The sequence below is a fragment of the Pipistrellus kuhlii genome, unplaced genomic scaffold (assembly GCF_014108245.1).
Source record: "Pipistrellus kuhlii isolate mPipKuh1 unplaced genomic scaffold, mPipKuh1.p scaffold_m20_p_4, whole genome shotgun sequence".
In the NCBI taxonomy this organism is placed as follows: Eukaryota; Metazoa; Chordata; class Mammalia; order Chiroptera; family Vespertilionidae; genus Pipistrellus; species Pipistrellus kuhlii.
Window position 1 is genome coordinate 65,018,011 of NW_023425540.1, and position 26,333 is coordinate 65,044,343.

At 42.5% G+C, this 26,333-nt stretch overlaps 1 protein-coding gene across 4 annotated transcripts in view; it reads left to right on the plus strand.

The window, feature by feature from the left end:
• Nucleotides 1-290: 290 nt before the first annotated feature.
• Nucleotides 291-26,333, plus strand: part of LOC118703442 (synuclein alpha interacting protein) — a 138,236-nt gene continuing 112,193 nt past the window's right edge. Inside the window, exon 1 of one of the 4 annotated variants that reach the window (XM_036410386.2) lies at nt 291-395. The gene's annotated coding sequence lies outside the window, so the exon portion shown is untranslated. Of the gene's footprint in view, nt 396-566; nt 796-26,333 lie in introns of those variants that run through there. The other 3 variants (XM_036410387.2, XM_045571878.1, XM_045571877.1) reach the window with 3 other exon arrangements.

Genomic DNA, 26,333 nt, shown 5'->3' on the forward strand with positions numbered 1-26,333 from the left:
AGGAGCGACGGGGCTGGAGGGGGGCTGGAGACTGCGTGCCAACGCCAACCCGGTGCCAGGAGCTGGGAAGCCCGGCCGTTCCCCAGGACCGTGCCCACGCCCCGTTCTCCCCCACCCCCTCGCCCATCGCTCTCCCCGGTCCCGGCTGCAGCCAGGGATGGTCCGGGGCCCCAGGAGGTGGCAGCGGTGGGCGCACGGGTCCCGGTGAGGGAGGGGCGCTGTCGGTGCCAGGGGGCGAGGCCGCCCAGCGGGGAGGTGGGGGCGGAGGGAAGCAGGAGAGTAGGAGGGAGGGGACACCCGGCCGCGGAGAAGCAGGGGCGGCGGAGGCGAGCGCGGAAGGTGGAGAAGAAAGGGCAGGTTCGCGGACGGGCGCGGCGGGCGGGCCGGGGGTCTCGGTGAGAAGGCGGCGGGGGACGAGGGGCGCCGGGGGCCGCGGGGGGCGCTGTCCGGAGGGGGCTCGCCGGCGGGGGGCGGATGCCGGGCGCGCAGTAGCTCAGCAGCCGGGGCAGAGGCGGCAGCGGCGGCGGCGGCGGCAGCCGCGCCCCCCGTGTCCGGTGCTCTCCGCTCCGCGCCCTCCGCGCCGGCTGGGGTCCCGCCGCCTCGGGGCCGCCCCCGCCCGCAGCCCTTCGGGGCCCGGGGCGCGGCGCTGCGCCGGCCGCATTGTGACGTAGCGGGGCCGCGGCTGCGCCCCCGCCGCCCGCTCCTGCGGCGGCTGTTCCTGCTCCCGCCGCCGCCGCCGTCCGTCCGCCCGTCAGTCTGTCCGCGCCCCGGAGCCCGCGGGCGTGCCGGCGGCCGGTGAGTGCGGGCGCGGGGCGGGCGCCGGGCCGAGCCTCTCTAAGTTCGCGGCGGGCGGGAGACTCGGCGAGTGTCGCCCCTGCTCCTGCCCGCGGGCCCCTTTGTGCGGGGTCCCGGCCGCCCCGGGGGGGAGCAGCGGCGGCTCTGCGGGAGGATCGGGGCGGGGGGCGGCGGGGAGAGGGGTCTCTATAGTAACGGCGGCGGCGGCGGCGGCGGCGGCTTTCCTGGGGGAAAGGAGGAAAGAACCCCCTCCCCCCCAATTCCCCGGGTTTCCAAAGGATTGTCCTTTTCATTTGCCGGTTTCCTCGGCCCGTTATTCTTGCTGCCACCTCACCCCATATCTCTCCGAGGCCGGGTGGGCAGCGCCCAGCTCCCGGGAGCTGGGCTGAGGAAGGGCGCACGGACAGGAATGAGGACAGAGCCCACCGTGGTCACCGCCGCCCGGGGGACACCGGGGGCCGCCGCCGCCCCGGGGGAGCCCCTCGCTCCTCAGCGCCGCGCGCCCCGCGTGTCCGTGCAGCCCGGGCGCTGACCGCTCCCTCCCGCCGCGCGGTCCCGCGTCCAGGCCGGTCCGGCCCATCCCGCCCGCGCGCTCCTCCCGCGGCCTCCCCCGGGGTGACTTTCACCTGCAGGTGGTAAGTGAGGTGAACGGGCGTCTGGGCTCTTGTCAAAAAAACCGTCAGGCTTTGCTTATTTCATTGTTTTTATGAAAAAAAAGGAACATTAGGAGCCGCTCCTGGCAGGCGTACAGTTTTCCACAGGAAATACTAGCATTCTTTGAGGAACACGCTACTGCTCGCAGGGAAGAAAGTCTCGAGGAAACAAAAAGGCAGGAGCATTGTTGCTCTTTTTTCTTTTTTTTCCAATGGGCCGCTAGGAGGGGAGAAACTGGGTTGTTTTTTTCCGGTGGGAGCCTTGCTTTCCTTGGGAAAGTTAATGAAGGGAGCTCGCTGCCCGCGTCAGTTCCTCAGGTGCTGGAAGCCGGACTGCACGCCCCATGGCTGCTACTGACAGGTGTCCATCAGGGCGCCCGGGGCAGGGAGCAGGGGCAGGCAGGCAGGCAGGCAGGACAGCCTCTCCATTCCCCACGTGCTGTGGAGCCGGGCCAGGGTGCAGTTTGCAAAATGAAATAAGGGCTGTCTGGGGAGGTTTATGAGGATTACATGTGTGCAAGAGCCTGTCAATTCTCCAAGGTGTCACTCCCAAGCACCACTTTCCTTGCTGAGTCTGCAGGAAGGCAAAAGCCCATGTCTCTCTCTTAGGGCAGACATCCCATTTGGGAATGAGTTGAAATCTGTATTTCATTTGTAAATATTGAAATTTTAAAAGGCAAAAAAGAAAAAAGAGAAAAAGATCAAGGTGTAGGAAGCAGTTATGCTAATGTGTTCACATCTGGGAGAGAATGTCTACTGGGTATTTCTGATGCATCTCACTGTTAAATTACATGCAGCATGGCCAGAGTGCAGGGAGACCCGGTAAGGATGCCCTTACAGCTATTCGGAAAAGATGTGACATGTTGGAACCATTCACAGAAGCTTCTCTGGAAGGCCATACTAACAACTGGTGATCAAACCTGTAGAAGGAATTCCCAGGTCTACAGTCGGAAAGAAGATAGTGCTTGGCTCCCTCGGTTAGAAATAAGCTATTAAAAAGGGGTATAATTTTGACTATAAACCTCATTTTCTCCATAGCAAGCATTTCATGACAAAGATGACAATATAGTGGATTTGAAAGGATGATGCCTTTGTTTTGACATTCACCATGTGTTGCTGTCCAGAAGGTAGTGAGTAAAGCAAGAGAATTTCTCTGTCCACGATGTCACAGCTTAGCGAATCCCAGGCAGTCCCTCTGGTGCAGGTGTACAGTGGAAATGTGGAACAGAGGCCAAGAGACTGTGTGTGTGCTGTTGTTTTGGAAGCAATCATAGCAGTGCTTTACTGCTCTTAAGAGGAGGGAAATCCACACAAACATCTAAAACAAACAAATGTCTTTGATATTATCAGAGAGAGAGAGCCTGGAGCTGTTTTTCCTTGCCAGACAGGCATTTCTTGTCAAAAGAGGAAATCTCCCAAGGAGCAGGTGCACCATTATGAGAAGCACAAGGGGATTTCTCTATTAAATGAGAAATCTAATTGAACAGTAAGGAGAGAGTCAGTGACATGCTTAGAATAGAAGCCTTGCTTTTGGCAGTCTGTCAGGTTAGGGTTGTGAACCACATAGGAGAAATATGTGTCTTGGGAGAAAAATAATATCCTGGTGAAAATCACACAGTTGCTTCTGTGAAACTTTTACCCTCACAGGCTTGTTTCTTTGTGCCCCTTTTTATGGTTATGCAGGCTCACTTGCAAGAAGTAATCGTCTGAAAATGAATCAATAACATAGTTTCTAGGATGATATATGCTATGCATGATTTTGTACTTTATAGGTTAGATAACTAGATTTCATAGTCTATGGTTTGCATCTTATCAAATCCTTTTTTAAGCTTGTAAAATTAATGATCAACATATGCATTGAAATGATGAATGTGAATTGATACGCTCGATGGAAAATACTGATTCCTAACTAGTCATTGTATATTCACTCTGTGCCTAGGCGAGATATAAAAATATAAAGTACACAGTCTCCTTACAAAAAACTTAAAAGGGGGGAAATAGAACACATAGAAAAATTAAATAATAGTACAAAACATGGAAGAAGATATTTTAGGATTGAGTGCCCAAGACTAAGTAGTAATTGAAAGGAATTCCTAGGAGAAAGTGACCAAATCAGCTTAGATCATCCTTGACCAAATAACAAATCACTCCAATAGTTGTTGCTTAAAATAAGGACTCTAGGCCATGATTCTGTGGTCAGCTATGAGGGCTGGCTTCCGCTAGGTGGTGGTTCTGCTGGTCACCATTGGAGTCCCTCAGGCATCTTCAGTCAGCTGGTGGGTTCGTTGGTGGTAGGATGATCTAGGATGGCCTCGCTTATGTCTGGCAGTTACTAGGTGTTGGCCAGGCTAACAGGTAACTGGGACATGTGCCTCCCATTCTCTAGCTTACTAGCCTGGGCTTCTTTACATAGCAACAAAACAGTGTTCCAAGAGCAACAATTCAAAAAGGATGGTTAAGCCTCTGTATTGCATTTGCTGTTCTCCAGTTGACCAAATCAAGACACAAGGTCACCCCAGATTCAAGAGGTGTCCAAAGACCCCACTTACGATGAGAAAGAGCTGCATCAAATTATAACCTTTTTTTTTTTTTTTTTCAATCCAAGACATGTTTGAAAATACTTGTTCCAGCAAAAGTTTTCTGCTGAGGAACGGTGTGCTGTGAGATAAGCAAGAGAGAAGTGGAGCCCGCTAGTAGATAGCCCAGCATTGAGGTTAGGGAATTGCCCTGTAAATCATTGTCCTGTAATCTTTGTTCTGTAAGCCTTGGGGAGGAGAGGAATGACTCAGCGATGATAAAATTGCAACCATATCCTTCTGTTTGTGGCACCAGAATGGCGTGGAGACGGTTGACTAGTGGCAGATTCAGCAGACCATTGTTGGGAGGCGGAAGGCTCTGACAATTAGAGGCAGAGAGAATGGGGAGGGAGGGATGGATGCGGGAGATTCCCATAGTTAGGATTAGGTGACTGATTATAGGGGGTTAGTGAAAGCTGAGAGTCAAAATCATTCCGGTACTTAAAAAATCTTATGTGACTGAAAGAATGATTGTGCTGTTGTGAGAAAGCAGTGAGTGATTTATTTGAGGGGAGGAGAAATACTCGGTTTCAGAAAGGTCGATTAAAAGATAAATTGGATGTGAAAGTACTTTATAAGCTGTGAAGTATGCTCTGAATGTTAGCTATTGCTTAGTGTTTAAATCACAGTGGATCTTGTATAGGTAAGTTCCTCTAGTTGTAAAGCAACAGAAAATGCAACGCAATGCAGTGTGGAGGATATCCTAAGGGTCAAAGGAAGTCGGAAGAACTGTTCTCAGGATGGAAACAGAAGTACTCTGGGCAGCTCTGAAGCAGGAACTGATGTTCTTTTTCCTGAGGCACAGCTGGAGGTCCGCCCTTGGAGCACTCTGCCCTTGGACTTAGCACAGAAGGAAAGAGAACACTTGGGCGTAGTTTGAGCAGCGTGCACACTGCTGAGCCCGAAGCTTTGATTGACAGCACCACCTAGACAGCACACAATGGGGAGCAGGTAGCTACTTCCTTAAAGGACGTGGGGGCACTGTTGTCAGAAGTGAGAATGGACGCATGGTAGGGTGGCAAACACCCCAAACCCCCACCCGCGATGGACACTTGAAGATTTATTTGAGCCTAGTCACTGGGAAGTACACTGAGTAGGAAGTGACAATTTAAGCGTATTTATATAGAGGTGTGGGTGCATTCATAAAAGGTTAGATCATGCTAGTGGTGGGTTTTTCTCATGGGGAGAAAGTAAAGAAAGAAAAGAGGGCCCAGCACAATGTGTCATCCAGGCTCCGCCATAAATGTCAGTAGATATTTTATTAGAGGGGAAGAGAAATGCAAATCATGTTCTGTCCCCCACCCCTCCGCCAAGGGCTCAGTTGAAGTTCTGCTTCACCAGCGTTGTTTTTCAGATGGCCGGTCGGGAATTCAGGTGGTGTCCTTCACATCCAGGACAGCTGTGGGGCCAGACAGAAACACCTGGCCTCTCTAACATGACACAGTTTGGCTGAAGAGCATACACAGCTGCTCTTCATGGAAGGGCCTTGGATGGATCAGCTCAAACCAGGCACAGAGTTTCATAGTTTCTATTGTCTAAGTCTGAGAGCCCTGAAGATATTCAGGAAATGTCAACTTAATGAGTGAATGTGCCATTGTTGGGGCAGTAACATTTTCTAAGGCAGCCTGGCTCGGCTTTTCATTATTCCTGGTGGAATTGGCTATCAAGTCCCTGAATGCCTTGTGCAGATTTAAATGCTTTAAGGTACTATTATCACAGCAATGTAGATTTTTCATAAATTCACCACTCACAAAAGTAGACTTTTTTTTGAAGCACAATTGTCTTCACTTTCTGTATTTGCCAGGACTCTTGGCAGCAAGTCACAGAAACCCAGTCTGTACTTGCTCAAGTAGGAAGGGCCATATCCTGGCTTCTGTACTGGAAAAGTTCAGGAAGGTTCCACTTACTTCCTCTCATCTTCAAGGTGGTGAAATAGTCCTCAGCAGCGTCAGGCTTAAACCCTGCAGGAAAAGGGAATAATTCAGGATTGACTTTAATTAGACTACTTTGATCCTGTGCGCATGCCTCAACCAGTACCTTTGGCCAAGGTGGAGCCTTTGGGAATGGGAGGGTGGTCTGTGTGCTGAGTGGCTTGGGAGGTGGATGAGGTGCATGGGAGTGTGGTCAGCAACTCTCTTTCAACCAGTTGGCCTGAGTGCAGGAGAGGGTGGTTTTAAAAGGAGATATTGGGAAGAGAGAGTGGATGCAGGGCAAGTAGAAACCACAGATATCTTTCATTTGTCTCTCCTGGAGGGTATTTCATCCTCTCCCTAAGCACCTGGCCTTACACCTGGGACTGATCCTGATCTCACCTCCTTCTGTTCCTCCTTCACCTGATCAATCTGCTGATTGACCAGGGCTCCCTACGCAGCTCTCGATCTTACTCTATTTCTCCTTTCATTTAGACCTGCCCTGTTTTACTCTTTACAAGTCGTTTGTAAAATGCTCCCTCCAGCCTCCCCGCTTGCAGGCCACCTTCCTCACCACTGCCTGAGTGCTCTTTCTAGAGAACAGATGCAATGGAATCATGAATCCATGGTCAGAAGGTACACACTTCCATTTATGAACAAATAAGCCACGAAGATGTGTGACATACATGTAAATATATGTGTGTGTATGTGTGTGTGTGTATATATATATATATATATATATATATATATATATATATATATATATCTGTAGTTAATAATACTGTGTTGCATATTTGGAAAGTTGCTAAGAAAGTAGATCTTAGATGTTCTCTTCACAAGACACACACACACAAAAAAAAGGAACTGTGTGTGGTAAGTGATGTTTCATTCAAAACCTCACAGATAGAACTAGAGAGAACCTCACAGAACTGTTCCAAACCTCAAAGCCTTGTGGAAAGGGGCAAAGTCCAGGCTCCTGCCTTGAGTCTGAGGACCCCCTGTCTCCTCCTGTGGACTCAGCAGATGGAAAGGAGGATGTGCAGCGAAGGCTGCTGCTTGTTGCGGACACTGTCCCTGGGCTGTGCTGACCTATGTAACACCAGTATCACCAGATGCTCCATTTTCAAGCTTTTGCGTGTGCTGTTATCTCTACAATATTGTTTCTCATTTTTGGAACTAGTGAACATCTACTCCTCCTTCCAGACTAAGCCCAAGTGTTATTTTTTCAAGAAGCCTTTGCTGAACACCCCCTCCTGCCTAGCCCCTGCACCAGACTTGACCCTGAGGCACAGTTTTGGCTGTACTTGTCTGTCTCCTGCTGTTCTGATCTTGCTTCTTTGTATATCCCTGTGCCTCTCACTTCATATATGCTGAGTAACTTTTAAAAAATATGTTTTGATTGATTTTTAGAGAGAGGAAGGGAGGGAGAGAAACATCAATGATGGGAGAGAGCCATCCATCGGCTGCCTCCTGTACACCCCACACTGGGGATGGAGTCTGCAAGCTGGGCATATGCCATGACCGGGATCGAACTGTGACCTCCCACTCAACACTGACCAGTCTATTTTAAATGAATGAAAAAAAAAATGTGTACTGAATCGCTCATCTTCAGGGTTTAAAGTGATTGCTTTGTAGGTTTATGCTGTTTCTTTTAACGATTCTCACATTTGCAGCTCAGTGTTGGACATGATGATAGGTTCTTTTTGAAGTTGCTGCTCAGACGCTCTTTCAGCTGGTGTGTGCTTTTTCCCTTCTTGGTCACTAAGAGATGCCTTAGGAAAGAAACTGAAATGTATTGTGGCCAAAGTCAATCTCGAGTCTAGAATCTTTGCCTCAGAAATCAGATGAGGAATACTTTTTCTTCCTACCATAAAGAAGATAGTTAATAGTTAATATTTATGAGGAATTTACTCTGTGTTGGGTGCTTACCAGATGCCTTACAATTATTTTCTTATTTAATTCTCACAGCAGCCCCGGGAAAAGGGTATTATCCCTATCATTCTTTCTCTCCATATGAGGATACTATGATTTAAGAGTTGAAATAGCTCTCTTGTCACCAAGTGTCCCCTTGCCAGAGACTGTAGCCACTTGACACTCATCAATCTTCTATTTCATTCATTATGAATTTTTTGTTTTTCTCTTAAAATGAAGTGACCGCATTCTAAGAATGAAACATTACAACTGCCTCCCTTGGCCATCAATTATGTCAAAAAGGCTATGAAAAAGATGCATTTAAAGAGGTAAGAGCTGGAGTGCAATTGTTGAAATTGAGATGAATTTCTTCTTTAGAAATGCCTGTCCTATTCCTTTAATTCTTCCATTCCAGATATAAGGGCCTCTTACAAAGGTTGTGATGCAGAGTACAACATGCAGGCCTCTTGAATAGGCATAGAGACATGAGTTCGGAGGGTGATTCAGTTGTTCTGTAAAAGGCACAGAAGCTCAATGCTTTTTACCTTCTTTCAGTCTGAGAGTCTTTTGAGGTTGTAGTAAAAGCTATGGATTCTGTCCTTAGAGAAGAAAAGGTGCGCACAGACATGCACACACGCACACACACATCCCACTTTGAATAATTCAGGGTGTTTCTGGGACCTGTGGAAGCCCATCTATAGATTTCCTGGGGTTCCAGGTTGAAAATTTTGCTGGAAACTATAATCCAAAAGAAACATATACATTGTTGAATGCTTACCATGTATCACATGTAACCATTTATTGAGTGTTTACCATGTGCCGGTCCTTTGTGAAAAGTACATTATGGCTAACCAACCCTCTAAGCCATGCATTACGAGCCTTTTGAAGCTGTGGAGAATGAGGTTCAGAGAAGGAAGTGAGTTTCCCAGCTGCCAAGTGGTGAGAAGGGAATTAATCACAGAACCCAGATCTGTATCACTGCTACTTCCTGCTGCCTCCATGGTCTTTCTTCTTGCCAAGCTGGGCAGGAGACCTGAGCCAGTGAACTTCTGAGCATGTATTAGTTCTGACTCCCCTCAGCCATCAACTTCCTTGATTAAAGGGTCTGCTGCTGCCAGAAAAGACTCCCGGCAGATTGTCCTTCACCTGGCACAACCTGCCACAGGTAGATAACATCATTCATGCAACCCAGCACCAACCGTGACCACTCCTGGTGGATCCCTGGCTTGTTCCTGAGTGTAGACTATATACCTGGAAACTTTAACCCAACAGATCGATTCTCAACAACAAAAATGACTGCAGCATCTCCACTGGGACCTGTCCAGAGACGTTTATTTGGGACCCGCTGTATTTTGGGCTCTGCACTGGAATCTGTGGTCAGAGCAGTGAGCACACAGTGTGGTTCCTGAGCTCATGGCACTTTTCATCCAGCTCATATATAGCAGACGATAAGGCTAACACAACTTCAATGAAATGCAATACATTGCATGAAAAAGGAAATATAAAGGATGTGTTCTGTGCGCATTTCTGTTCCTTGTGCAGCTTCAAAGTTCTAGTGACCAACCTCCTCCCTTCTCTATCTCTTTCCTCCCTCCCTCAGGGTGTTTAGAGCACCTCAGATTTCCAGAAGCTTGGCTGACAGAGGAAGGGGGACACACCATCAGCAGAGCCATTCATCTCAGTTCCCCCTTTTTATTGTACATGAGAAGGCAGAGTGGCCAAATGACTGGCCTCAGGCAGTGTGAAGACAGGCCTAACTAGGTCTGATCTCAGGCAGAGATGGCTCACCGTAAACCACAGGCTGCTGCTAAATTATTTGCCATGTGCTTACTGTCATTGTTTTTGGCCTTTATGTTGTGGCCTCTCTGCAGCACTGAATGGGCAGGCAAGCACTCTTCAGGAAGCAGAGCACGCCAGGTCCACCCCCTCTTCCAGGGCCGCCCCCCTTCGCAGTCATAGAGAGGTTCCCATGATGTTGTCTCCTTTCTCATTATGGTCACCTCTCCCTGCTTGCCCGCCTGCCCGAGAGCCTCCCAGGTGTTCTCCCACACTGTTTTTCTGTGACTGCTTAGACCAGAACTGGCTGGTAGGAATAATAGGATCCAGGAAGTGAGCCACAAAGGTCATTTCAAATTTTCTAATGGGCATGTTAAGGAAAGTAAAAGGAAATGGGTACCGTTTTAATAATGTATTTAAATTAACCAAATACATAAAAAATATGAGCATTCCCCTATGTAATCTATATTTAAAAATCATTAATCAGATAGTTTGCATTTTTTTTTTTTCAAACGCTTCCACATTTGGGCTGTGCTTTATTCTTAACTCAGACTAGCCACTCCTGTGATTCTCAGTAACCACCTTAGGCTAGTGGCTCCCATAGTGGTGGACCGCGGGCTTGGGCTCTGAGGAGGACCTGACTCTGTCTCCCTCAGCTCTTTGCTTGCACCTTCACTGTTGCTTATGCAGGAGGTGTTATATGTGGCTGTCTGTACTCTTGAACCTGGCTCGTGAGGGTAGGAATTGCGTCTGTCATCTTTCTGTCTTCATTGTAGAGTGCAGTGTTAAGTAGGACCTCATCTGGCATTTAGAACATTGGAAATGCATTAATAAGAGGGAGGATTCATTGGTAACCTCAGCTTCTGAAGGGATCGGTTTGTGGGGCTCACCTCACCAGCCCTGGCACCCATTTTTTAATCCCTGATGCTGTCCAGTGCCACAGATCTACATTTGAATCTGATTGAATGGAGAGAGGGGCCTCTATAGTCAAAAGGAATATTCTAGTCTAGAATTGTACTGAGTCTCTATGGGTCTTGTTTAGCTTTAGGTTTTACCTTTTGTAAAATTGAATACTAAAGAAATTTATCTGCACTCTGGTAGGTTAAACCATATGGTCTTATTTAACAGGATGACAATTAAAAAAAAAATTGACCAAACACCAAAATTAAACTTACCCACTTAATAACCCTTCTACTGAGCTTACATAAAAGACCAATTGACACCTGGAATATTGAATATACAAGGAAGGAAGAGCCTGCACTGGGAGCTGTTGGAGTCACCATGATATGCTTTCTCCATTTCCAGTGGTTTTAGATCATCTCTACTCCCTTCCCCCCAAGGGGAGATTTATATCCCGGAGTAAGTTTGCCCTTGCACATACAGTATTTAAATTTTGCAAGTGTTTCTAACCAACTAATGTGTATGTGCTTGCTTGTCTACTTTACCCCTAATGATAAATGTCACTTAAAATAATTCATACAACCACGTCTCAAAGATTGGCACTCCCATAAAACCATACTAACCACATATTCAAATAAACTCAAAGTTTGAAAATAGAAGAAAATATGAGCGTTTGATCTGTTAAGTCATATAAACATTTTTAGAAGGGATTCTTGTCTCAGAAAAAAAGTATGGTTACCTCAGGCCCACTTAAAGAGCACATTGAAAGAGAAAATGGACTTAGATCTAACCTCCCTATTACCATTGTTTACCAGTTTTAACCTAGAAAGTTTATTGACCTGCTTGGGGTTTCTGTTTCTCAGAGTGCATACAGCTGTCACACACTGTGTAGGAGGACGATGAATGAAGTCTAGAAAATGTTTTGAACAGTCCCTCCAAAAACTCTTTGGAACCATTTCAGGGCAAGGTAGCTTGCCAATATTTTTTCAAAGTCTAAAAAGTTAGCATACATCATACAGTAGATAACTAAACACTAGCCATGTATAAGTAATTTGTAGACCCCTTCTTTAGTAAGTCAAGATGGCACAAGACAGACAAAGCTTTGCATCTGTTGGCTCCAGCTTTGGGAATGCTGCTTTCATTTTTGAGTCTCTTAAAAAAGAGCCCATGCCTCTCTGCAACTGTAATATACTCCTTCCAACGCGACGGCTCTGGTGTGCTGTGTTGGTGTAATTGAAAACCTATAAAAAGGCTGAGAGCTACTTTTGAATTGGCTCAGTGAACTTGGACTGGATTTGTCAAAGTGGTGAAAGGTTTAAAGGAATTTTCATAAATGAGGTCTCCAAGCTGTGCTTTAACCAGAGAATTCCAATGAACTCCAAGGCCCTGTGAACTTGGAGAATAGCGCCTCGGAGAAGAGCAGTCATATCAAGATGGAAATAAATGATTCATTTTCATTCCCCGAGTTCTGCCGACATAGGCATACTTAGCCGCTGATCATCATAATTTAGCAGTACTGTTATGCACTAAAAATACAATTTAAAAGTCTAATCTTTAATTAAGTTGAGTACTTGCAGATTAACGTGGTTACAAATCTTGGGCACTGGATCGAGCACAATGTTTACTCGTGTTGCTAGGAAATAGCAGCGCTCTTAGCGAGTCACAGATTGATTTGGGAAGAGGAGGGATGTGAGCTTCTCCTGGTAATGTACTGGATTGTTTCTTCCTTGTTTTGTTACAGGGTGCATGCAAATGTACTTCATGCAGCAAGAGTCTTGCACATGGTAGAGCTTTTGTTGGCAGAAGGCACAGGTGTGGGTACCTCAGTGAATCTTTGGAGCATATTTGAAATAGCGATTTTTACCTAGAGCTCTTGGGTGAAGTTATAAGCATTATGAAATATTTGAGTTTTTAATTAAATGAATTTTTCCATGTGTTAGAGTTATCAAGAAGTAGACTGTTCTTTAAAATATAATTGTTAATGAGGCTAACTGATGGTTTTACATTCTTGCCATTAGTGGCAAACTGTCCAGTAAGTATAGAAATTTGATCCAGGTTGGTGGTTTTCCAAAGTCATTTAAACTTGCCTGTAGGAACTCAACTCTGCTATTCTTTTTTCCCCCCTTTCCGTCCCTTTGGCAAACCTCGCTACATGACACATTGTACAATCGTGGTTTTTTTTTTAAATGCAAAGCCAGTGCGCGGCATGAAAGGCAGTAGCGATGCCAGCTCGTTTGCCTTGTCCCTGAGAAAGATGAAAGATTTCTGTGTGCTATTTCAGTCAGGACCAGGCATGAAAGAGCGCCTCTCCGAGCTCCTAACAGAACTGAGAAAAAACCTACAGGGACAAATTCCTGTTTGATCTATTTGAGGCTGGCCCTTGTACATGAGGCTGGCATTTCAAAGCAGAGGCCCTTCCTAAGAGATGGAAATGAGCAGAACACTCAATTATCTTGTGGCACAACACAAGGCTTGGGATGGCTTATGCTTCTCAGAGAACTTTACCCTGTGTTCAAGCTCAGAACATGGGGCTAAGTAAGAGGGAGTGATACTGAACGGCAGGATCATGACTTCACTTCGGGATGAATGCCCATGACCTCTCTTGGTAATTAGCATACTTTTAACTCCCTCTGGATAATTATCAACTCCTTCCATAGAAAGCCAGGTATGGGTTTTGGTAAGAATTGCTTTCTCAATCTTACCTAGCATAGCTCCAATTATATACTGTACGGTCATTATTTGTTAGTTGAAAAAATGAATCCTTTAACAGGTCTTGCAAGTAAATCTATTAATAATACAAGACCAAAGGCTTACTCTATTGAATTAAATGGAGGTTAAGGTTTTGGCTTGTCTTCTAAAAGATATCAGCATGTTACCTGTATTATTTATATTCAGAACACCCTCAGAGGCAAGATACTGCCAAACAAGTGGGCACAATGCCATGTGATGGAAGGTTTCACTGCTTAGCTGCTAGATGGAATAGGTGATGGAATTGTATGAGGGCTAAGACCTGCTTGTATAGAACTTTTGATGCTGGAAGGGAATTGGAGATTTGACAATAAGGAGATGGAAAGATGAAATAATAAAACTGGTACATAGATTGTAAGCTTCTTGGAGGTCACACTTATTTCCTTTCATTTTCACTGTCTCCCAAGACACCCATTAGCATGCTTATAAATGGTTTGGTATAAAGATGGTGCATAGGGGCAAAATACCATATTGGTTATGAGCATGGACTTGAACCTCAGAGCAAAGCTTACCTTAGCCTCTTTCTATGTTTGTGACCAGGAAAGCTTACGGAGCCTCTTGATTTACTTTTTCTTTGGCTAATAAATATTTAGTAATTGCCATATTTATTCAAGGTAAGTTTTGGATTTATTCAAAGGGAGTAATGATGTCAGATCCACTCTCTTCCTTTCTGCACCTTCTCTGTGTGTTGAGATATTCGGACTGAATCAGCAGGATCCTTTGCTCTTCAGTTTCTGGTTGGGTTTAGCCAATGGGAGACATTAGCAGAAGGTATAGGAAGAGAGTTTGAGTTGTTCATTTCCTGGGTACCCTACTTGCCAGGTCACCTCCCACTGCTGTAGGCCACAGCTTCTGGCATGCAGCCAGCTCCCTAAGATTGCTTTATGAATTCTGGTAATTGTGCTCTCCTCCAGATATTTCATGCTGCTGACTCTTCCCTTTAGTCTTACTATAAGCTCACTATATCATCTCTTATAATTTCTCCAAACCCTGACAACACCTTTGCAAATGTCTCTTTATTAGAGTACCCTCAAATTGCATTTGAATGTGTCTTCGTTCAGGAGCCCGACACAAGTGATGACCTCTCTGAGATCATGTTAAGAATGACATGATTTAGGTATAATTTAGTGCAATGATTGGCTCATAGGTTAAGTGTTATCATCAGTTTTTTTGTTTGTTTGTTTTACAAGGTATTGGGTTTGCCACATTAATTGCATTTCTTTAACATTTTAAAAATATGAGAAGAAACATATCATCTTGCAAATTTTAAAAATTGAAAAAGTGAAACATACACTCAAGGGCTAAAGTTGCAGTGCTTCAGTGACGAAACTAAAAAGATACTTACCTTGTTTTTGTGCACAGGGTACATAGTCACAGCATGTCTGCAAAAGAAATTTATAGCATTAAAGTATTTAGTAAATTAAAACATAACTTATCAGTATAATTGGGTATACCTAATGTTATAAACTCTATTCATGACCACCGAGTAATAATTGGTTTGAATTATGGACAGTTCAGCATCTTCATTTCATTACTGTAGGGGGAGGGCTAAGCATTTTCATATTTATACCCTCTTGGTAGTTTCAAGGCAGATGATTCCTAGGCCTGAATTTTTTGTGGACTCTTGAGGGTAGATCTATTTATTTATAATCAAAGCTGAGTAGGATACCAGCACCATGGTGCATGGATAGTAGATTTTCTGCACTTAGCAAACACATTTTTCTAACTTCTGTCTTAAAAGTTCTCATTCTTTAGTCACACAAAATAGGTCACTCTGTTATATTTAGAGTCATCTTATCTATAACTTATAGTACACTCGTGAAATGGTCCAGAATGAAAACTAACAAATTCCTGAAGAAGTAGTGGTCGGTTTGGGAAATAAAACACCCAGCAACTTATTTCCATTTTATAATAAGTTTGTCATAGTTGTTGAAATTTCAGACCATATCAATGTATCTTTCAATGTCTTGGAAAAAGTGTGTAAGTATTTTCTAACTAGAAAGCAAATGAATTTCAGAAATGACTTCTTTTTACAGTTTAAGTAGAGTCAAGGGAGGAATAGCAATTTGGAGGGCCTTTTGATGTCGGTGCAAATAAAGATTTATAGATTGTCCCTTTCTATTCAAGGAGCTGAGTAGGCAAAAACAAATATCCTGTTGCTAGAAAAGTTGATGCTTCTAAAAGGAATGTTCATCATTTGAACATTTGGATCTCTTTTTATTCTTTAGCATTTTCCTTAAAAGTCAACTGAGGTATGGCTCCTGTCTTCTTTTATTGTAAAGAATGCTTTTCATGAATTAGGCACTTAAATATAAATTTTCTCAATTATTTATCATTTATCTATTTATCTGTCTACCTACCTACCTACCTATCTATCATCTATCATCTTTGAATTGTCCTTTCTGGAGATTCTACGCCAAAGTGCCATACCAATCTCCTAATTGATCCTAGTGAATCCCCCTATTGCCTTGTTCCAGCCCTCTACTTCTTTCATCTCTTCCTATTTTTTGCCTTAGTGAAATAAGTGATTGTCACTTAGAGAAACTAGTGTATTCATAGTAATTATTATTCTAAATGATTGAACTGTTTTTACCACATTAGTTATATCAGTATGAATTCTAACCTCATGGGAATAGAAACAGTTCTTAGTAAAGTATACTGAAAATAGCATATTACATGCCTAAATACCTTCTGTGGCTGTGCACCAAGCAGAAGTCCTCGTAAGTTTTTTAAAGTAGAGTAATTGGTAATGTTTGCAGATAAAGGACACATCATGCAGTCATTCTATACCATGTTTTGGTACCATTTAGTGTGTAGATTCAGTCTTTTATTTCTAGGAAGGACCATGTTTCTATCTAGTGGAGGAGAAAAGTTGTATACGAACAGTTTAGGCATGGATCAAGTGCAATAGTAGGAAAGAGGAGGGCGCTATGAACTTCACCTGGAATTGAGAGGAAGATGGTTAGAGTATCAAGAAAAGATGGTCAGATTCTCAGGAAAAGTAACATTTGATTTAGTAGAGTGAAAGGCTAAGTGAGTGTTCACCAGGCAGAAAATTTAGGGGAGGGCATTGGGTTCTGACAGACTTGGAAAATCGTATTTTGATGTGACTTCACAGTAAGATATATAGCACGGTGTCGCAGGAAATAATGTTAAAAGGACAACTGGAGCCAAATCTTGATCCATTTCCCACTACAGAAAGAAGGGAGCTTATAAATCTTTTTCAATGAGTGATATTATAAATAGTCCTGAATAGATTCTTGTGTCATCCATTCTCAAGGTTTATGATATCACCTGACGTCCAATTTTTATCTCTAGCCCTGGGCTAGAAATCCTTTCTGTCTTCTGGGTGTCCACATTTTGATAGTTCATCAGTTCTCACAGAGTCTACTCCCCAGAAAATAAATTTATCACCTCTCCCTCAAAAGCTTGGCTCTGTTCCAATTTCTTAGTTTAGTAATGACTCCAATTTTCAAGGACATCATCCCTACTCTCCTTATTCATTCAGTTACTCTAAACATCATTGCTTTCTTTCCACTCCTTTTTTTAGTGTCTTGATTCAGATTGTCAGATTTTTCCCTTTGATTATTGCAGCCAACTCTTAACCCAACTCCACCCATTTTTTTTTTAATCAATTCCTCCATTGCTACCAAGTTGATTTTTCTTAGACTGATTGCATTAATGACTGTGCTAATATATTTTTAGTGAGTTTTCATTGCCTATGGATAAAATCCAAAATCCTTAGCATAAAGCCCTTATGATATGGGTCCTGCCTATCTGTCCAGCCTCCTGGATCCCATGACTTATCCTCTCCCCTTCTCGAGACTCATGAAACAACTTGAAGCTCCCAGCAATTTCTAGTCTGGGAAATTTCCTGTTCCTATTCCCAGTCTTGTTACCCTGTCACCTCACTCCTCCTGACCTCTGCCTCCACCCCCATTAGGGTGAGGTGTTTCCACAACTGTATGGTGATAGATTGTTTACTTTTCTCTGTCTCCACTAGACTTCAGGCTCCTCGGTGCCAGTTACCATGTCTTATTCATGTGCTTAGCTTCATGTCTGGCACAGAGGTATAGCAAAAATAATCATTTTTACAAAGCACTTATTACAGATGAGGCAAAGTGCTAAATTATTTACTTTCATTATTTCCTTTAAAGGTGAAAAACAGAGTCAAGCTATGCTTTGGAAAGGAATGTGGCACAAAAGCCAAAATTAGGCAAGAGAATTGTCATATGGAGTTCAGTCAAGACAGTATTTTAGCAAAGCAAATGATAATTTAAGAGATCTATACTAAGGTAGAGACAGTAGACATCAAGTAAGAATTCATTATAATGATTTCTAGAGATATTGGATGGATGGATGGATGGATGGATGGATGGACGGACGAAGGGGGGGTGGTGGGGGGAGAGGAAGAGAGGGAGGGAAGATTAGAAAGCCCAGCATGCATTTTTTAGAACTTGCTGTAGAACTTACTTTATTTAACTTACAAATCTTAATAACTCAGTGCAACAAGTTTATTGGACTTGAGGATCAACAATCTAGGTGAAACAAACCTTTGACTGGAAGCTTAGGGATTATAGGTAGGTAGAGAGTAATGGTTAAAAGTGTGATTCCGGAATCACAGTGTCTAGTTTGAATTCTTGCTCAGCCATTAAGTAGCTATAGGACCTGGGACAAATTATGTAACCTTTAACATGGAGGCACCTTCATTGTTGGGTGTGATCATGATTAAATGAAAGAAGAAAAGCATGTGCTACTGTAGCATAGTGGGATATAGCAAGCATTCAGTGAAATATGGCTTACCTCTGTGCTCAGCTTCATTCCTTAGCAATAGTGGGAAAGGGAGCAGTTACTGTGTTTGTACTTCAGCTCATATTTTTGATTGTCCTTCATCGTTTTTTGTAGATGTGTTATAATTGGAGAGATTTTGCTTTGTTTTATATTAAAAATGACCATTGTGTATACTAAAATTCACTGTAAGTAACTTGTGCAGCCTAAGGACATTGGGTTTCCCCCCACAATTTGTGCAAAAGTTAGTGAGGAGAACAAATAAATGTTAGTGGTGAACATTCACATAATGCACACAGTGTATTAAAATATGGAACCTAGTTAATTCCTCTTTGGTTGGGATTCTCAAGTTCATTTGTTTTGAATATTAATTAAGCAATCCCTTTTACTAGTCATTATTTTAACTGTATAGTCAAACATCTTACCAGGAAGAACCCTTAAAATATGCTATTTTCCAAATGCTCAAAACTTATCATTAGTCCCTATGCATTTCAAGGTAAAAGTATTGTGTCCTTAAGATGAATTGCCCAGAAATACAAAAAAAAAAAAAAGTTGGCATAATGATTGCCCAACCAATAATGAACACTGGATAAGCACAGATAGTGAAGCTTTTATAGCTTCTTTGACTTGTCTGCTTTGGGTTTTTTTTTAGTGGATATAAACTCAATATATTTGGTGCCTCCTCTCAGTCTACTATCATTCTCTTTACTTTTACCTCATGTTACTTTTTTTCTGTTATAGCTCCTACCTCAGCTTAGCATAGCCTACATTTATTTACTTACTTATTGTCTAACTCCCCCCATTGCATGTAAGCTGACTTTTCTTTGTTCACTACTATCTTCCCCAAACTTAGCATAATGCCTGGCCATAGCAGAAACTGAGTAAATATTTGTTGAATGAATAAGTGTATAGATATAAGCTTGTGCTTAGTAGAGAGTCCTAACAGGCTATGCTGCCAGATGAGTGTATTTTGTACACAATGTTTGCTGAATATAATGTAACACATGTTAGTCTGAAAACAAAAAACTTGGAAACTACAAATAAGTATCGATAGAAAAATGTGAAATCATTCTTCAACTCTGAGACAGTGAGGTAACACTTTGGTGTATTATCCCCTTCCTGTATTTGATGTCATAATTATGCGTCATCTTGGATAGATTATTTGGTAGCCTGCATTTTTTCACCTAGTATTATATCATCAGCATATTCCTATATTTTTATGCAAGTTTTTATACACTCATATTTTTAAATGTTGGGGTAAAAATACATTTCTTCTGCCTTCCACATAACAACACAATAATGAAAAGCAGGGAAGAAAATCCATCTATAATGCAACAAATCATTAGCAACAACCCTAAAGCACAAACCTTTACATTACACCTGCCAGGTCAGCAATGTTCACTTATAGGAGAAGGAAGACATAAGTACCTAGTCTCATCATCTTGGGCCTTGAGCAAGACACAGATTTCCTCCTGTCAACTGATGGTCATGAGTGCCATTTCAATGCCAATAGGAATCCCCAATTTGAGGTGCAAAGAGGCACATTTTCTAAGCCAAAACAGCTCAATTGTAATACAGCAAGTCTGTGAAAACAGCATAGCTGTGAGGCAGCCCTGGGGCCAGGCAGCCCAGATGCCAGGCCCCTCTCTGGTGAGACAGCTCTGCTCTGCTCCTGTTAGTCTGCTTTGTGCTTTGCTGGTCTGCTGCACTGTGCTCCTCCTGCAAGATGTCTTCTGTGTTTCAGCTCCAGCCAAGGAAAATAAGTCTTCTGTGGGAAAGGAAAGTGCATTCTCAGAGCCAGAAGGTAGTGGCTGTTATGGACAGAAGTTCCCACCCCTGCTCTCAGATTGCCTTGTCCTCATGCAAATGAGGACTCCAAATCCTCACAGTTGAATTGGTTTAAAAGGCACCGCTACCCTGATTGGTCAGAAAAGAACCGCTCTGGTTGGATGGAGTGACACAGGTCCAGTTAGATAGGGAAAGTCTCAGTCCTATTGGTTGAAATAGGATTGCAGGCACTCCTTGACAAGGGCTTGCTCAGACGGCAGAAACACAGTATAGGCAGGCAGTTCACTGCAGAGGCAGGGAGTTAGTTCAGTTCTCCCTGAAGGGCAGTTTGCTTGAGAGGCCCTGCATAGAAATGGCTTCTAGGCTCTGTTTTTGTGTTGTGTGTATTTTTATTTTATTTTATTTTTTGTAATTTGAGCCCCGTTAGCCACCAGGAACCCTTTTTTTAGTAGGTGTCTTCTTTCTTAGGGTTCACACTTCATATTACATGAATTGCCATAAAGGACATCTCCAGTGTTCCCTGACTTGTGTGACAAGACCTAGAGCTATAGATAGACTGTGGGTGACATTGGGAGTGACTCTAACCATCCAAGTGTTGCAGCTAAAAGGCAGACGAAATGAAACTGGAGGAGAAACCATCCTCCTGTGGCATTTTAATTTGCTGCTGCCTAGCCTACTGGCTACGGGAGCCTGGTGCAGAGAGGGAGAGCAGACAGCACTGCCCGCGAAGGCTTGCTGTGAGTCACACTAGAGCAAGCCAGGGGAGGGGCAGGGGCAGAAGAGAAGGGCTTTCTGGAAGAGCTAGCCAGAGAAACACACTACTTATTCCAAACTCTGAGAACATACTTAGACATCGACTAGTATTTGGTGAATTGAAAGAGTAAATTCTCTCTAACCTATTTGATAGAGAGAGATGGCCACCAGGGAGAAAATAGCCCATTAAGATTAGAAATAAGAATGAAATAGCTGAGCGCGTACAGCTTTGTGTAGTTTACAGAAAGAGGTTAGCCTAAAGATGGGAGCCATAAATCAAAGATGAAGCAACATGGCCCACGGACTGTGTTTCTGCCGTCTGCGTTCCTGTGATTGTAAAACAAGCTTTGCAGCAGAAGGTGATGCTGAGCTGTTCACATTGCTGGGATGTCACTGTTTATTTATGAGCCAAGATAAAACTCACTTTTAGATAAATGACTAAATGGAAATACTATAATGCTTCCCATTGAAGTGCTGCTATGGCTTAAAAAAAAAAGTAGCTATAAAAATGTCAAATTATCATGGAACCTCTTTGTGGGTTAGGCGTTTTCCGGGTCCTATCTCCTCAATTTATTGAGTCCCACCTGGATTCTCTGTAGCCTGGCTTTGTGGCCAGTACACGGGAGTTACTGTGAAAACAAGATCTATGGCTTTCTACCTCACACCGCCCTGAAGAACCCCTGGAACTCTTAAAACCAGAACTGCTACTGGCAATGATAATGTTAGAGGAAGTGGGTATAAAAACACTCTGTTGATGGAGACCATACCTGAGCGCCAGGAAAATAGGGTCTCTTCAAAATTCAAGCGCGTGTTTAATTTGCATCTTTACATCCTGCATTCTAGTTGGTCTACCATTTCCCTTGAGCATGCAAACTGTGCTACCTCTCTGCCAAATTTAACCAAGGCAGTGCTTTTACGATCCTGGGTGGGGCAAAGCAGGTGTACAGTTGTTCATATGGGGAATAATATAATAATTAATAAATAATAATACAAGAATGAACCGTGCTTCACGTACTCACAAGTGTAAACCTACGTATGCTTCACCCTGTGTAATTCCTTAAACAAGCCAGAGCAAGATGGCAAGAGAGCAGCAGTCCTGCCTTTTGTGTGCCGTGCAGGTTAAGACTAGAAATGTTAGAAAATCACATTTTACATTTTATAAGTCACAGTGGGAGACAGCTGATGATAATTCAAAAACAATGGGAAAATGGAATATATGCTATGGTGGTTATGGAGGAGGTGGCGGCCTCAAGAGAAAGTAGGTCCATAAGAAAACTGAGCTTTGTAAAGAAGTGAGAAGTTAACCAAGAGGATGGGTGAGGAAGCAATGTCAGAGGATGCTATAGTGGGCTGGCATTCTCCAGAGAGGTTGTAAGAAGAGGAACGCAAGGAAAATGAAAATAGAATGGCACACTAATTATAGCGAACACAAAATTACCATGTGCAGGCACTGCCCTAAATGCTTTACATAAGTCAACTAATTGAATTTTCACAATAACCCAGTGAGATAGGAATGATTATCATCGCCACTATACTGATGAGGAAAATAAAAATAAAAGAAGCATAGAAAGTTTTTAAGTGACTTGCTTAAGTCACATAACTAACAAGAGGCCCAGCTGGGAACTGAATCTGGAGACCTCAGACCCAAGTCCACACACTTGGTCATAACACTGTATTGTCCCTTTCAGACATGGGTGACAACTTAAGATGATTGATCAGAGTATATTGTATGAAACAGTGAGTTAGTCAAGTCTTTGTTTAAGGTCAACACCTGAGTAATTGATATCATGACAGTTACAGCAGAGAGGTGACAGTAAAAGAGGGCACACAAGTTCACGTTCCTGGACACCAGGGAGTAGAATTGAGTGAGGGAAAATAATAGCAAAGGCCTTATCTAGGAATTTTGGATTCATATTAGAAATATATGTTTCTTTTAAAAGTTTCATTCTGCAATTGAAAAATATCTTTTTAGATATGCAGCTTTACAGAGGTTCTAGATTAAATAGCATTTAAAATACATTATCATCACAATATACAAATGAATAAATCACTGATTTTGAGTAAGTGTCCAGTAATTTGCGAATGATTCTTTCAACTTATGCTCCTTGGGCAAAAATGATATTAACCCTCTAGGTGTGGATGTAGTTACTGCAGTTTTCAGGAAATGTTATTGAATTGCCAGATATATTTTTAAATCAATGTAGATTTGGTTGGAAGATATTTTTCAATGCATTTGACAAAGCTCCTTCACTTGTAACAACTAACATCATTGGAAAGATGGGAGGAAGACTTTTAGGCAACATAAGTACGTATTTTTAAGAACTTCTCCTTGTTTCTTTTTAAAAAAATATATTTTATTGATTTTACACATAGAGGAATTGAGAGGGACAGAGAGTTAGAAACTTCAATGAGAGAGAAACACCGACCAGCTGCCTCCTGCACACCCCCCACTGGGAATGTGCCCGCAACCAAGGTACATGCCCTTGACCGGAATCGAACCCGGGACCTTTCAGTCCGCAGGCCAACGCTCTATCCACTGAGCCAAACTGGTCCTGGTCCTTGTTTCTTTTTTATTGACAATGAAGATAATGTATTATCTTATTTTAAATAGAAACAAATGTAATGTTTTAGCATTCATCTTTAGTGAAATATAGTTGTTAAGGGGAAAATATTTTTATAGAGAAGTTTGAGTGGAATAATTGCTAAGGACCCAAAAGACAGGCTACTTCACCTGCCATATCTGAGGCATTGTCTCTGCAATGTCCAAATAACAGTTTATCGATAGTTCAATTCCCCACTCAGTTGCCTGATCCACTGGGGAAAACTAACCATGTGGCTACATTAACCTGTTTTTTATTTTCTTCTCTCATCTTTCTCAATTAAAAGTACCCATTTGTAGAGAAAGCAGCTGCATCAGCTCTTATGAACAATAAAATGTGTTTTAGTTATGATGGTACAGGAAGCCAGACCTTAGTAACCTTTAAAGTGCAGTGAGTTCAAGCAGATGGTTTTACTGTTGTACATCAGGTTCCTTTGGAAATAGACTCTGGAGGAAGTTAGAGGGTTTTGTTGGGGTCAGCACCTGTGGGCGGAGGGGAAGGAAGCAGATATGGGCAGAAGTTGGGCTCTGACTCCCTGTCACCAAAGGCCTCAGGCGACCTGTGGAGGGTGCTCCTCGGCAGTGTACCGAGTTGGGGCAAAAGGACCTCACCTGTGCAAACCCCTGCCAGCCAGTCATTGGATACAGTGGGCCTCTGAAGGCTCTCTCTAGCCAAGGGCAATTCCCAGAGAAGGTGGACAGCTGAAGGCGTTCCTTCCAGCAGCTGAGGGAGTAAGTCCTTTGGTGTTGAAAGGGAATCTGAGTAACATGCAGCAGTCCTTTCTACTCTAACTGACTAAAATGTCTTGACATTTTAAGGAAAAAATCGAAAAAATAAAAATAATTTCTCCATTTATTGTGGATATTGAAGTTATACTCTCTACAGTTGTGACAGTTGTCTCTTTTGTACGAAGGCAATAAGGCTAGAAGAAATTTTGTTACCTGAATAAGCCTTTTTTTGTATAGAAAAGAGAAAGAGATCATATATTTAGTTCTGTACTGGTTATCAAGAGAAAATATGTGTTTTATAAAAAATAAAGTGATTGGACTAATAATAGATAAAATGAGCCAGTTAGTCTTATGCACGGTATTAGTCTTAATGTTAGGAACTTCTTATATACTTTAGTCTGTGTTACTCCCCTATGATGACAGTACTGTTGTCCTGATTCTGTCGATAAATACACAGACTCAGAGAGGTTAAGTCTTGTCCAAGATCACACAGCTACGTAGTGGTATAGTCATGACTCTAAGCCAAGCCTGTCCAAATATATGTTCTTTTTCTTGGTCCTATATGTGTTGTTGGTTCTGATCCTTGAACCTTATCCAAAGATTTTCTGTTTCAATAAAAAACTTTTCACACTAGTTTTACCTGTTTCCTTATTCAGCATTTTGTCCTTAAAAAACTCAGGAATTTTACTTTAAACTGAGTGTATACTGCATTTGACCCTTGTCACAATTTTTGTAGGTAAGAGGCAAGTATTTTTATCTCCACTTAAGTAGGACTGTAGTGCTGATGACAGAGGCCCAGCTTCCTATGAAAACAGGTCTTTTCTGGGATGACTTTTGCCCTATACCTCTTTCCCCATCTAATAGATGAGTTGGCAGGGAATAGAAACTCATGCTGCTAAAATGTGGTGAGAGACAGAGGTGAAACTGATTCCAAGTCCCGTGCTTACTTCCCCTGTCAGTGGGATTAACATGCGGAAAGAAAAGTGTGTGTGTGTGTGTGTGTGTGTGTGTGTGTGTGTGTGTGTGTAAGTACAGAAACAAACTAGCTTTTAAATGACCCTTCATTATAATGATCTTATTTATTATGAGAAAATTCTGGAACCAGTAGAAAGAATCCATTTGAGTGGCTATTAGGGAAAATATTAGTAGATACACTTTAAGTATATGACATTTGAAATTAATGTATCAATATACCTCATTTAGATTTGAATAACTTCCTGTGGGCTTCTCATTTGATTAGAATGTCTGAACTATACTGTTTTCTGTCTTCTGAGAGAGAATATGGTTGACTGATCCCCCACTTGATTCAGGTTACAAATGATACACTTCCATTGCTCTGCATGTCGGCTTCCTCTGGTTTGCTGTTGACAGCACAAGTGAAATAGACAAGGTTCTCTTGTTCCTTTGTTTATTTTAATAGGGTACTGCTTGTGATAAATAACCCAGGAGAATTTAAAGATATTTGTCAGATTTTCAGATAATATTTTATCTTCTATAGTAAAAAATGGACTAAGGAGAGGCATTGTAGTATATGTAGTCACATGTGTTCTTTTATATAACGAAGTAAATGTCAAATAATCACAATCTGAGGTATTTTATAAGCATTTTCTCAAGCAACTATTACTTTATTCGTTATGTCTTTTGTTTTTAACTCAATATTAATTTAATGGGGGATTTTGAGAACAGTAGGGTGGAGCAGATACTTCTGCGTCGTTGATTCAGTGTGACATATATATTATAAAGCTGCATTATAAATTATTTGGAACTTTAGTATTAAAAACAGATGACAGTATGTTTGCTTTTTGAAATGTAGAAATAAGGATATCATTATATAAACATAAAGATTTTAATATATCATGAACACATATGCATTCATGAGTGTTCATTAACAAATCACTCGGCTTAAAAATACATATTCACAATTTATCAGCATTAATCTAAACATCTATAAGCTGGAGTATACTACTTGTGCTATAGTCGAGACCAACTAAGCATTTGTTATTTTTATTGTTCTGGATATTCAAATGGTCACAGGACTACAGTAATACCATTTCATATCTGTACTTACATATATTAGCTATGCTGACACTGACAATTGTAAGTGAAATAATATGAGTGAAAACCACACTAAAGATGCCTTTGAATTCTCCATTTTCCTACAGTGGAGTCAGAAATCAAATACTAATATCATATCTTGAGAACTCATAAATGCAGAACGATTTAATAAAGACTTTCAGGTTCCAGCGTTATTTTAGATCCCAATAGTATTGGAATGAGGTTTTGTGTGTTATTCGAGTCTGTTGGCCCAAGTCTTCCAGGGAATGCTCATTTCCTAAAACCTCTTTATGGGCTAAACATAAGCGTTTATAGCAGGATTCACATGCACCTCTGCTTCTAGGGCAGGGAT